Source organism: Octopus bimaculoides, chromosome 4 (genome assembly GCF_001194135.2).
Source record: "Octopus bimaculoides isolate UCB-OBI-ISO-001 chromosome 4, ASM119413v2, whole genome shotgun sequence".
NCBI classification, from domain to species: Eukaryota; Metazoa; Mollusca; class Cephalopoda; order Octopoda; family Octopodidae; genus Octopus; species Octopus bimaculoides.
In genome coordinates this window covers 68,954,706-68,969,505 of record NC_068984.1, presented here as the reverse complement: position 1 = coordinate 68,969,505, position 14,800 = coordinate 68,954,706, and positions in this window count along the sequence as shown.

The window sequence follows — 14,800 nt, the reverse complement described above, 5'->3', positions numbered from 1 at the left end:
ATAATAGATATACACACAAATATATTGTGTGCGTCTATCTATATATCTATCTATCTATCTGTCTATATATATATATATATATATATATATATATATATATATATATATGATGCATGTATGTATGTATATATGTATGTATGCATGCATGTACGTATGTATGTATATATGCATGTATGTATGTATGTATGTGTGTGTGTATTCACGTGGACCATTAACTGAGATACGTGATGTCTTACAATTCAAATTTCATTATTACTTTATGATAAATTTCAACATTTCGTTCATTTTAATGTGGCTAGTGATGCAAATATAAGCTTTGTTTTGAAATTTTAAACTTTTTCTCGTTTAACAATATGATCAAATAAAGATCAAAACTAATGAAATCATTGGCTGAAATTTTCGTATTTTTATTACTGATCTGAATTTTGACCAACTGTAAATGATGTCCATAATTTCATGAAATAATGGAAATGTATAGAGAAATATTAATGGTTCATAAAAAATGAGAAGAAAAGAAATGCTTGAATCATCTAAAGAAATGCTAATGAGCCTGAAGTATAACAAAGACTTTCTTAAGGGTAAACAATGGTTTAAGATACTAATCACTAAATTCAATCTCTTCACTTAGCTATTCCTGTCTGGAAAATCAATTACAGTTTTGATCAGTGAAAAATCTACTATAACATTGTAAAGGGTTTTAAAATAATTTTCTTTGAGATGTGAAAGCTTGCTTATAATGGGTATAATGAGAATAATAATAATATTAAGAATAATATGAATAATGAAAAAATAATAATGATTGTCACGCACACGAATACAAACATAAAGAATTTTAGGGTCGTGATATTTCAGGAGCATGAGTTAATCAATTCTATCGAATCGTCGCTAATATGTAACTTGAATACTCTGTATTGATAATGGAGCGATGGAAAGTAAAGTTGATTCTGGTATATCATTTTTGTAACATAGACGAACAAAACAAAATAAGGAATACATTTATTAAACCCATCACATCAATGCCCTAATACGATTGGTCTGTAAGATAGGTACGGGGGTCACCGGTTTTAGACAAAGACAGAGGAATTGGAAAGTGTAATTCACTCTAGTGTTTTACTGATATCTATGTGATCAATTCTGGAAGGATGAAAAAGAAAAGTTTATCAACTTTGGAAGGACGAAAAGCTAAATCAATCTCAGTAATATTGGTATGCAAGTTGTTCAATTAACTATATACTGCAGATCACTTATTCTGCTATCTTATCATTTCTGACACAACTCTGTTACCATAATAGGAACAACAACAATACCAGCAAGAAGAATAACAACAATAACAGCAACGACGATGACGATGATAATGATAGTGATTACGATTATGGTTGTTGTTGCTGTTGTTGTTGTTGTTGATGTTGTTATTATTATTATTATTATTATTATTATTATTATTATTATTATTATTATTATTATTATTATTGCCTTTGCACAACTTCTAACGCTGGAGATGTATTACAGTGTCAGCTGTTCACTACCAGTGAACTAAGGTAACGCCCCTGATTTTCGAGCACCTTCCGGAGTATTCCAGCGGTTCGAAGCAGTGCTGTCTTCTGCAAGTGCTCCACCCTTATTGCAGCCCCTATTTGTTCCACGTATTTCTCGAGATTTTCGCTCACTGTTCCCAGACCTCCGACAATTATTGGCACTACTGCTACATTTTACATTCGACCGCAGCTGCTTAGCTGCCCAAGCTAACCTGTCATATCTCTCGTTGTCAGCTGGGCATGCTATGTCTATGATCCCGCATAGTGTGTTTTATTTCTCAATTAAGACTATGTCCGGCTTCCTATTGTCTATCTCATGGTCGTACTGAATCAGGAAATCTCATAGGATCATTGCATTTCGATTTTCGACGATGCCTTCGGTTCTGTGGTCGTACCAATTTTTGGCTCTGTCAAGTCCATACTTGTTGCAAAGTGTCCAATGGACAAGCCTGGCTATATTGTCGTGTCGTCTCTTATTTTCCTCTTTGGCTAGTGGCGTACAATGGCTGGTATTATGCCATACGGTTTCACCGTTTTGTGCACAAGTTCTGCACTTATCACTTTCTCATGTGTTATCTATTCTGTATTTTATGTAGTTTGTTCTTAGTGCTTGCTCTTGGGCAGCACAGATTAGAGCCTCCATTTCAGGTTTTAAATCCCATTTAGTCATCCACAGCCATATTGTTTCTCTGTCTGTCTTATCTTCAACATCCCTGTGAAATTGACCATGCATTCTTTTCTTTAACCATCTATTTTCAGTTTCATTCGTTTTCAATTTCTTCTATAGTGCTTTATCTTTGCAAACTTTCATCCTACACAAGCCTGATCTTCTTACTTCTAACAACAGCGGTTCTGTGGCACTTTTTTTTTATATATCATTCTATGTTGTTTTCTTCTGCTCTAATGCTATGTTCGCATCAAATAAGTCCTTTTCCCCCTCTATTTCTTGGTACATACAGACCGTCTGTATCACTTTTTGGGTGGGGTGACCCATATCTAATCAGCAACTTCCTTGTCTTTCTGTGTAAGCTGTTTAGTTCGTCTACTGTCCATCCGATTACCACTGCTCTATATCTAAGGAGAGAAACCGCCCAAGTGTTGATAGCTTCGATCTTATTCCGTCTATCTAATTTCGATTTAATGATCAGTCTTTGTCTGCGTAAGTACTCCACCTTAAATTTTTCTGTCATTTCTTTCTCCATCAATTTATCCATTTCCCAATTCCCCAAGTACTTATATCCTGTCTCTTCTATCTGCTTCATAACCTTCCCCGACGGTATCATTAGCCCGTCAATACATTTGATTTTGCCTCTCTTCAAGACTAACACTCCACACTTTCTCAGTCCGAACTCCATTCTGATATCAGCACTGAAGGTATACACCGTGTCAACGAGGGAACTGACTTGGACTTCATCTTTACCATAAAGCTTGAGGTCATCCATGAATAACAAACAGTTGACTTTTTGTTGGCGGCTTTTGAATGCATACCCAGCTTTTGCTTTCCTCAGAATCAGTGTGAGTGGTATCATGCACAGTACAAAGATCAGTGGGGACAGCCAGTCCCCTTGGAAGATGCTCCTCCTAATTTCTACTCTCCCTAAACTTCTTCCATATGCTGTTAGGTCCGTCCTCTAATTCACCATAATTTTTCCAAGCAATCGCTCAACATTCGATGCAATACCAAATAGGTTCATACACTCCATAATCAAAAATGTGGAAACATATAGTACGCCTTACGATAGTAGATCAAGTGAGATCATATCGTACGCCTAATGATAGTCGATCCTGTGAGATCATATCGTACGCCTTACGATATTCGATCCTGTGGGACCATATCGTACGCCTTACGATAGTCGATCGTGTGGGATCATATCGCGCGCCTTACGATAGTCGATCTTGTGGGATCATATCGTACCCCTTACGATAGTCGATCCTGTGGGATCATATTGTAAGGCTTATGATAGTCGATTATTATTGTTATTGTTGTTGTTATTATTATTATTATCATTATCCTTCTCATCCTCCTCCTCCTCCTCCTCATCATCATCATCATCATCATCATCACCATCATCATCATCATCATTATTATTATTATTATTATTTTTATTATTATTATTATTATTATTATTATTATTATTATTATTATTATTATTATTATTATCATTATCATTATATGACTGTTCAATATTTGGTAAATTGTGACGATTTTCTACTGCTTCACCTGCTACACTTCCTTGTAGCTGGGTTGTGTGCAGCATTGTGTGTTCTTTTCTGCTGTTTGGAGTGTGCAAACTCTTTCCGGTACTGTATTGTGTTAGTTCTTTTCTCTTGATGTGTGGTGCAGTCTTTTGCTGTGTTACTACTTGTATTGTGTGTTGAGTGTGTAATGCATTGCTTATACAGTTTGCTGGTGGAAGTTTATTTCACTAGGTACTTGCTGTATAGTGTGTCTTGTATTTGTGGGTTATTGTTGTTGTTATTATTATCATTATTATCATCATTATTATTATTATCATTATTATTATTATTATTATTATTATTATTATCATCGTCGTCGTCGTCGTCGTCATCATCATCATCATCATCATCATCATCATCATTATTGTTATTATTATTATTATTATTATTATTATTAATATTATTTTTAGTAGTAGTTGTTGTTCTTGTTGCTGTTGTTAAAAATACCTGCCAAGGAACAACCAGTAGACTAGTGCAGGCATTGTGGTGTAATATCATTGTTGCTGCGTCCTTTTATGGTTTCCATTCTTGGCTCAAGTAATAATAATAATAATAATAATAATAATAATAATAATAATAATAATAATAAGAGAGAGAGGGAAGTGAAAAATTTGTTTTTCAGTATATAGAATACAAAGACAAGAACATACATAAAATGTGAACCGTATTGTTTCGTACTATTGTTTGAATTTTGAATGTGCTTGATTTCCTTGGGATATTTCTCCAGTAACCCACAGACCGTTTTCTTTATAACCTCTAAGTATTCCAATCACAGCTGGTGTTGTTTTGTTTTCAGCTGCTATGTCCCGCTTAATTATATGTCTAAGTCGTCATAATCAGCACGTTTATCATCTTCCTTGGCAAGTTACATTTTTATCAGGTGGTATTGTTATATTCGTTGTTGTTGGCACTCCGTCGCTTACGACGTCGAGGGTTCCAGTTGATCCGATAAACGGAACAGCCTGCTCGTGAAATTAACGTGCAAGTGGCTGAGCACTCCACAGACACGTGTACCCTTAACGTAGTTCTCGGGGATATTCAGCGTGACACAGTTTGACAAGGTCGACCCTTTGAATTACAGGCTCAACAGAAACAGGAAGTAAGAGTGAGAGAAAGTTGTGGTGAAAGAGTGCAACAGGGTTCGCCACCATACTCTGCCGGAGCTACGTGGAGCTTTAGGTGTTTTCGCTCAATAAACACTCACAACGCCCGGTTTGAGAATCGAAACCGTAATCCTATGACCGCGAGTCTACTGCCCTAACCAGTGGGCCATTGCACCTCCACTATTGTTATATTCATAAATAGGTAGGTTTTGCATTTTGTTTTTAACAATTATATCTGAGCGATTGCAAAATGACTATTCTGCTGTCAGTACATACTGTAACGTCCCAAACGATTGTGATGTTGTTACCTTCAACAAGTGGTTTTGGTATTCTCTTCTTCCCTCTCCTCCTCCTACTACTCCTACTCTTCTTCCTTCTCATCATAATCATTGTTTGCAATGTACCTGTTGTAAAGTAAAACTGTACACCCCTCCGCGGTAAAAAAAGTGGTAGTAGCCAGCCATTATAAATAGACCAGTAGCCGGTCGATAGAAAAAGGTCAGAAGGTCGAGATTATGTGTAGACTGTGTTGATAGTTGTGTCTGTGCTGATATAGTAATCATGCTGTGATTTTGAGTGGAGGTTATAACACTCAAACATTTTGAGGATAATAACACTGTACGACTGGTGGGGTCGTACAGTGCCAGATAGAAACATTCTATTGATACTTTGGAATTTAACAATATCTATCCGAGCGACAACCGTCGTCAAAACACAGGTCCAAAAGTGGTAAAAGATTGCTTTACAACAGAATGTACGAAGCAAAACCATACATTCTAATGGTTATTTTTTTCTCATTTTAATTGTTCCAGTCATTTGACAGCAGCCATGCTTAAAGGTCTTTTTTAGTCGAAGAAATCGACCTCAGGAGTCATTGTCTGTAAGCCTATTACTTATTCTATCAGTCTCTTTCACGGAACCGCTAAGTTACGCGGTCGTAAACAGACCATTATCGGTTGTCTAGCGATTAGGGGAGAAAAACACGCACCTAAATATATACATATGTGTGTGTGTCTGTGTCTGTGGTGTGTGTGTGTGTGTGTGTATACACAACGGGCTTCTTTCAATTTCCGTCTACCAAATTCACTTACAAGGCTCTTGTCGCCCCGAGGCTATAGTAGAAGACTCTTGCCCAAAGTATCACGGTAGGACTGAACCCGGAACCGTGTGGTTGGGAAAGAAGCTTCTTACCACACAGTCACGCCTGCACCTATATTGTTGCGTATAGTTTATTAAGCCTACTCCAAATTCGGAAGGATTAACAGCAGAATTGGCCTCAACGGTTAACCACCTTTTCGTATGACTTCTACCGATTTTTCCATGCATTGCTCTAAAGATTATATTTATGATATTTTTAATAACTTCCGTAGTACAAGCACGTAGAAGAAAGGACATGATTCTAGTATGCAACGCGAGCGAATTCAGAAAACATTTATAAGTTCGGTGCATACAAATGTTGAATATATATCTAAAGATATGACTGGTTTGAGGTATGTCGGAGAGGCAATATAGAAGTATTTCTAGATCAAAAGAGACAAAAATAAGTACTGTAAGCATGCAATAAACACTTTATTACAATGAATGGGCTATGGTTCCGAGATATTCTTGGCCAGACAGGCAAGGAGATCAAAGCAGTGTATTCACATATAATATTCAAGACCATCTTGATCGATTCTTACTTGCACATCACACAGAATAATGTTCTATACGCACAAGAACTTTGAAAAAGAATAAAATTTAGTTTGAGATACGACAGTACAAAACTTATACCAGTAATAATCTGTAAATGGAAATGAAAAATATTAATATGAAATACATATGAACACTATATGAGGACTTCAAACTTTACTACCGACGAGTATACAGTATGTAAGATGTCGACTGATCTGCTAAGAATTTCAACTAAATCTCCTTTAAATCAAATCTTATGTAAAGGAAGAACTCGCTGGAAAAAATATTGATATATATATAACTCTATTTGGCAAAATAGTAATAAGGAACTGAAGATATAAAAGTGACACAACACCACTAACAAGCAATACTTTGCCCACAGAGCATGAAGGCTTTCAAGAGCCTCTGTCATGGATCTCAATAATTTTTTTTTTAATATTTGGGCCCTTTTGATTCCTATTTTATTTTGATGGGCCCCGTAGCCATTCGATATTTAAAACCTAGTTTTATAGAAACTTCTTTCGAAATTCTTATTTCATTTTCCCTTTTCTCACATTAACTAATGTAAGTTGAACTATATAAACTGTTAGAATAAGACGCCGTGCAGTTTCTTGCAATACATTCCAATATATAAATCGAAGGCAAATTTTTTCAGGGCTCTATTTCCTTTTTTTTTTTTTTCGATGCGTGGACCCCCAGAAGTCCTCAGGCGCCACATGGACCTCGGTTGAGAAACACTGCTCTATGTTGTTGTTCTAGCTGACTGAAAATGTTAACTTACGATTACACTGCGTACAGTTTCCCATTCACTAGCTATTCAACAGTTATTACCTACGTTAAATATCTAATCGTTACGATCTAACTGGGAAACTTTCATGCAGCTGGTCGGTTTCCCGAAATCTTCCTAAAACGCATGTCTTATATATCTTTTTTAAGGAGCATATATATATATATATATATATATATATATCGACTCATTACTCTGACAAAACGATGACACAAGGTGATGGTCAAGGTGCCTTTGAATATAGGTTCTGCTCGAACAGCTCTGAACTTATGAGGAAATTGCAACATTTAATCATTAACAACTACTTAACTATTGCACTGTTTCAGCAAGCAGTAATTTTCAGAAAACATTTATCACACCTGGCAATGTGTTATAAGATAATATATTGAAAAAAAAAACTGTAATATATTTGCCAAGAAACATATTGTCAACTACTCCACTAACACACAGACACCATTGAAAAAAATTCAATATAGACATTACTTGTATTTGGCACACCTCTTTTCTGTTGCATTGTAATGGAACTTCATGTTTTGGGAATTTGTTTGTGTGTGTGTGTGTGTGTGTGTGTGTGTGTGTATGTATTACAATAATGCAGAAGAAAAAAATAGAAGAAATAAAAGAGAGAACCTAAAAAAAACAACTTATATTGAATTACTTATGAACGCAACATCTTCAGAATTAATTCTATTGCATTATATAGTTTCATTGGTGTGAAGATTGCCAAGAATAAAATATCATTCACACACACACACACACATACACACACACACACATTAATATATATATTTACAAGCACGTACACATATATACATAGAGACGTATCAACATCATCATTAGTAATAACATCAACAAAGTTTTATCACATTTTTTCGTTTTTTTTTTTTATAATGCTATAAGTTGGAGTGGTCTTCCATGCAACGTAATACCAATTGTTTCGGTTTTTATTCATCTTGATTGTGAGACTTCAGATCTTATCTCACTTCGTTTTCCTATAGATTTCTCTTTCACAGTCACTGTTCAAAAATGGCACACTATAGTTATTCTATTCAGAATCAATCAGCTATTTGCATCACGTCATTAGGGCGTAGTCACCTCACCGGCTGATACATTTAATATGTACTATGCCTATCATGCTCGTTTGTGCTTCACATTTATCAAATCGTCTAACTTAAATATGGTACATTCACACTGTTGATGCACCACTACATCGTAGCATCATTTTTCCTACTTTTTCCGCAGTCAGGTTGGTATTATTATTAAGAAAGAAATTTTCTAATGCTTTCTTGTTAACAGATGTAATAGCTCCATGAACTTATAATACCATTTCCTTAATATAGCTTCTATGTTTTCAAACTTCCATTACTAACTGCCTCTTCAAAGCTACAGAAGCTCTCGATGACTTCTTAAGTATAGTCGGAGGAACAAAACAACTGATTCTATGAAAGTCTTATGGCAAAAACTTAAGATTTGATGACAAAGATGTAGTCGTTAATGTTGTCATTTTGCCGCCAGACAGCTCTTGTCAAATACACTAAAATAAATTAGTCTTTTCCATTCTACCTTCTGCTTCAGACATAATGATTCAGAAAGCTATTTAAATAGTTATTTCAGAAACAACAAAACTGCTACACGTGTTTATGAAGGACATGGTTTTCACAATAGATTTTATGAGAATTAATCAGTTTTGATTTCTATGTTAAATTGGCCTACATATTTGTGACACAGATTTTCCAAAATCACTCAGCCTATAATTATCTATCACCTGTAGGGTACAAGGCCCAGGAGCGTATTTACTAAACGAATATATATTTAATAAATTTTGTTTTATTACTGCCTTACAGCTAATCTCTTCTGTGGACCTTTCACATCTCAAGCCCCAGCAACCTCTCAGCGACATCACAACACCTATTGTACCGAATACACTTGAACTGAGCACACAGTATCGAATTTGTAACTACACTCTTATCTGAAATAAATTGTTTTCTAAAATTCCTCAGCGTTAACAACTTGGTCAATCAGTGTAGTGCCCTTACAGGCGACTTACTCTAAAGCATCTTGTTTGGCTTTGTATCAGTTGACAATGATGAAGCCTTTTCTTCAGTATCGCTAATGATGTCTAGGTTAGATTTCCTAAAAATATAATGTTTCATATGGGTATAACTTCTCTTCGTGGTAAGCTACTCATGATATCTTGCTTCCTACCTGGCTTTTCGATTTCACTTCTTGCCACTACAGTTCTCCATTCATTTTAAGTCTCATATAGCACTGAAAACCATATACACTATACAATTTCATTTCTGTCACTTGCTGTCTCGGGATTCATTTACGTAACTAATCAGTGTCTTTCTGCAAATTTACAACTAAGAACGCCTAGGTGATCGTTTATAATTCTATATTTCCTCTTTCATATCCTAATTAGTATGTCCGACTATTCGTCTATAATATCATTTAACAAACAAATCTTTTAGCTTACATAAATTTCAGTATTTCTTTGTGTTTTCCTTTTGAGTCTGCCATGTTCTTCACGTAAAATTGCTAACTACTAAACTCTGATGAAGTATACATTCCCTATGTAGGAAGGCTCTGGTATTCAAAACCATCACCCTCTATTTTTCTTCGTTTTGGTGAACAAGATATAAATCTGATTATCGTCTTCGTTACAGGAATTATTGGGCTTAATCAACCTAGCAGAATTTGTATGCGTTACTTAACGCTGAGGCGTATGCCTAAAGCACTTTCTCGCATAACACTTACATGCAGCATCCATCCAACACCTCCAATTTGATATACTAACTACTCCCCATATACATTTGTTAATGTGTGAATATTTGAAAGGAATGGACATGAAATTTAGATTTTGAAAAGGATATCATTTCAGATGGCTTGTTGCACTACTTGATGGCTGGTGAGTTTGATCTCACAGGGCATCTTCCCTATTTTATGCATCTATACTATCTGCCCAGGTGACAGGTTCAGCTCTAAAATATTGATATAAGATGAGTAAATCGACAAAGCTGATTTATTTTCCTAGTAACGAATTATACAGACTTCCCTTCCGTGTATTGTAATACGAAATATGTGGCTACATATAACAGCTCTTTGAAATTGGAGAGGTTCACCAGTACAAAATAATATTACGATTTTGAAGCAGTAAATGTTCCATGGCTGTCCAGATATCTGTCTCTCAAGAATTTAAATAATGTTGAAGGCGGAAAAAGTTATAAACTAGCACAAAACATCCAAAAAGAAAAAGATACCAAATGACAGGTCAGAATACCAAAAACAGGTTACACTCAATAATATACGAATATCGTAAATATGTGTGGTAAAATCATGTACAACAGGATTTGAATGCAGAATGTAAAGCGATTTAGCAAAAGACTTCATTACCTATATAATTTTCCTGAAAATGTGAATTATTTGCTCTCTAAAACATTCATAGTTTGCGATATCACTATTCGAATTTATTGCTCTATTATTATTACTTTCTTTTGTAATACTTTTCTTCGCATTTAAAAGAAATGACAAGAGCAACTCATAAGTTATCGATTCATTCTATTATTTTTATCGTGCGCTAATTTGTGAGTTTAAGATAATACGACTTACTTCAGAAAAGTCATATAAAATTTACGTTCGTTGCTAATCTTAGATTGACTGTTGCTATCCTCTTTATTTTTATCTCTCTCTCTACCACTTTCTTTTTCTCTCTCTCTTCCTATTTGTGTATATATATATACACGCGAACATACGTATATACATATATGCGTCTACGAATGTGTGTGTGTATGCGTGCATTGTGCGTGTAAATGTATGTGGATTACTTTACTTTTTCTTTAATTTGCAACAGTCATTAAAGAATTATACTTTTTTAAATAAAAAAAAATTATTATCAATAAAGAAAAAAGTTATTTGTTTATCAATAAATCTCCCGGTCACTTGCATATTATTTTATGAATTTTATTTCAATTATTTAGCTTTTTCATTTTATTTTGCTGATGTCTTTGAATTTCTGTTCTGATGTAATCACTTCACGAAATATTATCTAGTAATTTTATGAATATTTAAAAACTTTTTTTAATTTTGAAACCAAATTATGTGTATATTAATTAACAATTCTGTGCTTTCTGCCATTAGAATTAAAATTATTTTTTTATTTTGAAGTAATAATTTATTGTTGTTGTTACTGTTGTTTTTGCTATGATTATTATTATTATTATTATTATTATTATTATTATTATTATTGTTATTATTATTATTATTATTATTATTATTATTATTATTAAGGCGGTTAGCTGTCAGAATCGTTAGTACGCCGAGTAAAACGCTTAACGGCATTTTGAGTTCAAATTTCGCTGAGGCCGACTTAACATTTTATCATTTCTGAGTCGATAAGCTAAATACTGGAATCAATCAAATCGACTAGTACCATCTTCCAAAATTTCAGGCCTTGTGTCTTTAGTAGAAAGGATTATCATTACTATTTATTTCTAATTCTTTTCTTAAAGAAGATTGATTTAAAGCTTTTGTTGTCTAACGAATGTTTGATGAACTCGTCAAATCTTCTGAACATTGCTGCGATGGATTCATGATTTATATATTCAACCTTCATTACTATGGTCAAGCTAAATATAAAGCAATAGAGACAAAAGCAGGGTAAATCTATGCTGTCACCCGTTCTTTTGGCAAAGAAAAGGACTACTTCAGATCATACCAAGCTGTTTTGAAAGTCTTGAAACAAATTAAAATTAGATTGAGATGAAAACGAAGAGATGGACGTCTGGCAAGTTCATATAAGTTTGATGTAGATTATTAGAGTGTAATATATTTTTCTCTCGCAGTTTTCATTAATCAACGATGTAAGTTTCATTCGTATTGTCAAATTAGACTGTGTGACACAATTCTTATTCTGTTTATTTTTTTTTTTTGCCTTTGGTCAGTAAGTCTTATTTCTTATTTGCTTCTAGAAATTAAAGGACATGACTACTATTCCCTTCAAACATTGCTTTTGTTACCTGGACATGAATGTTTCGAAACTAACCTACTTTCTATTGTATCTCTGATAGATTCATTGCTGGTTTGTTGAAGCAGAAATAACGTTATGGAAAATATTCAGCACAGTACCACAGATTTGCTTGTCAGTTGCTTGACTTAACCACTTGAGCATGTCCCTTAGTGGCTGGCAATATGTGCTTCTTTTATCGTGAGCAGCAGTTGTGAGAGAGCATCATATCCATAAGTTGAGAGGGAGTTTTTTTTTGCAATTTATCAATTTATATAAATAGAACAAAAGCAAAATTTGAAGGAAATAGCCATTTTTTCATACTTTCTCGGGGTAAGCAAATAGGAAATAATAGTTACTACCAACGGACAAAAATCGTGTTGCACAGTGTAATGAGTCATATCTGATTTGATTCCATTGACGAACTTTGTGTTTTCCTTTACTTAACAAATGTTATACTTTCTCGTTATTTCTCTTTCTATTGAAAATTTCGATCAGTTTTACATATGGCAAGTATAACACATTAAAATATGCAACATCCTGACATAAGGTTGCATTACTAAAAGGTTTAAGAAAAATTAGAATGCCTTCTCTTTACCTTCACCAGAGTTTAGTAAGCAATTTTACGCGGAGAACGAGGCAAATTTTAATAAAAACACAATAAAATACTGGAATCTGTACAAGTTAAAATATTCATTCGTAAACGATACTAGGAGTTACTAATTACCACATGAAAGAGGAAATAGAGAATTATGTACTATCACCGGGATGCTCTTAGTTGTGAATTTGCTCTTAAAGTCAATCAATAGCTTGGAATCGTCAAAAACTTTTTCTTTTATATCTATGGCAATAGCTTTGGATTAATTTCAAATGACAATTCTTTATACCTCAAGTTTTAGAAATATATAGTGCACGTGATTTAATTATAAAAAGTCATGAAACAGATTTTGAACTTTTTTATCTATATGCCAAGACACCACCACATTACTTGTTACTGTTAACCTGGTTTCCAAAATTTCTATTCAGGAAACTAAGTTGATTATGTATCGAAAACATACATTATGTATGTATGCATTATGTATGAAAACATAAAATGATTAACTGAAAGCAGAATTTATGAGCAGGTATAATTTTAAAAGATTTTGTATTCATTAAACATGCTTTACTTACTAATGAAGAACAATAGCAGGAATATATTACCCTTTTTATCATACATATTCATTATCATCGATATATATAATTTTTTGCAAATATTATTCACTTAAAATTCTTCAATCCTTTGATTGTAGCCTAATGCATTTAGAAATAAATGTAGTTCTGAAAAATATTAGTTTGCTATTCAGAAACTAATCTACATTTTCTATACATATTCAAAGTGAATATTATTAAAAATAAAAATGAGCATATACAATTCAATGGGTTATGTAATTATTTAGTAATTCAAGAATAATCTTTCGAAAATATTACACTTCAAATTATCCACGCATAAACGTATTCAGTGATTAACAATAAGTGAAAATTTATGGTTCTGATAATTTCTTTAATACATTATACATTTCATGTATATCTGACAAACAGTTAAGAAATAAAATCGTACAGTTAGTTAAATAGTTTTGTTAAAATTATTTCTTTAATTAAAGCTATATTTCTATAAAAGGTTTATATTCAGCAAAGGTCTATATAAATCACATGCAGAATTTTTTTTTTTTTCAAAGAAATATCATATATTGTGAAGATAATTTATAAAAAGTAAATTTAAATATATAAATTCCATGTATGCAGATGCTGCAGAACAGAATATGTGAAGGTAATTGTTATTTAAACATATGTTTATGACAATAAAGTTGCCAGAATGTAAATAATCTATTAAATATGACAAACTAGCAGAAGGTTTCAAACAATCTGAATTCATAAGCTCGATAATATAATGACACTTGCTTAAATTATATTCCTGAAAGGAAATCAGTAAATTTCGAGGAATTACTGGATAATTTTAGCTAAATATTTTTTCCAAGCCCCACAAAATTTGATTATTGAGTATACGAAAATCTTAATTCAAATGTGTATCCTTGATTATAACGAAATAATGAATCTTAAATTTAGAAACAAGTTGAATAAGTACATATTTCATACGAGTAAACAAACTTCATAATAAAGCGTTCTGCTGAAAATAGATTGATTTCAAGGTAGCTGATATCTTCGATGTTTCGAATGTTTAAAGTACAATTCGAGATCTGTCTAGTTATCGCACACGTGAATCTTATTTCATAAATTTCAAATTATACACACACACATGTATACATACATACATACATACATACATGCATGCATACATACATACGTACATACATACATACATACATACATACATACATACATACATACATACATACATATATATATATATACATGCATATATATATATATTTATTTATTTATTTATTTATGTGTTTCAGCCAAGTGG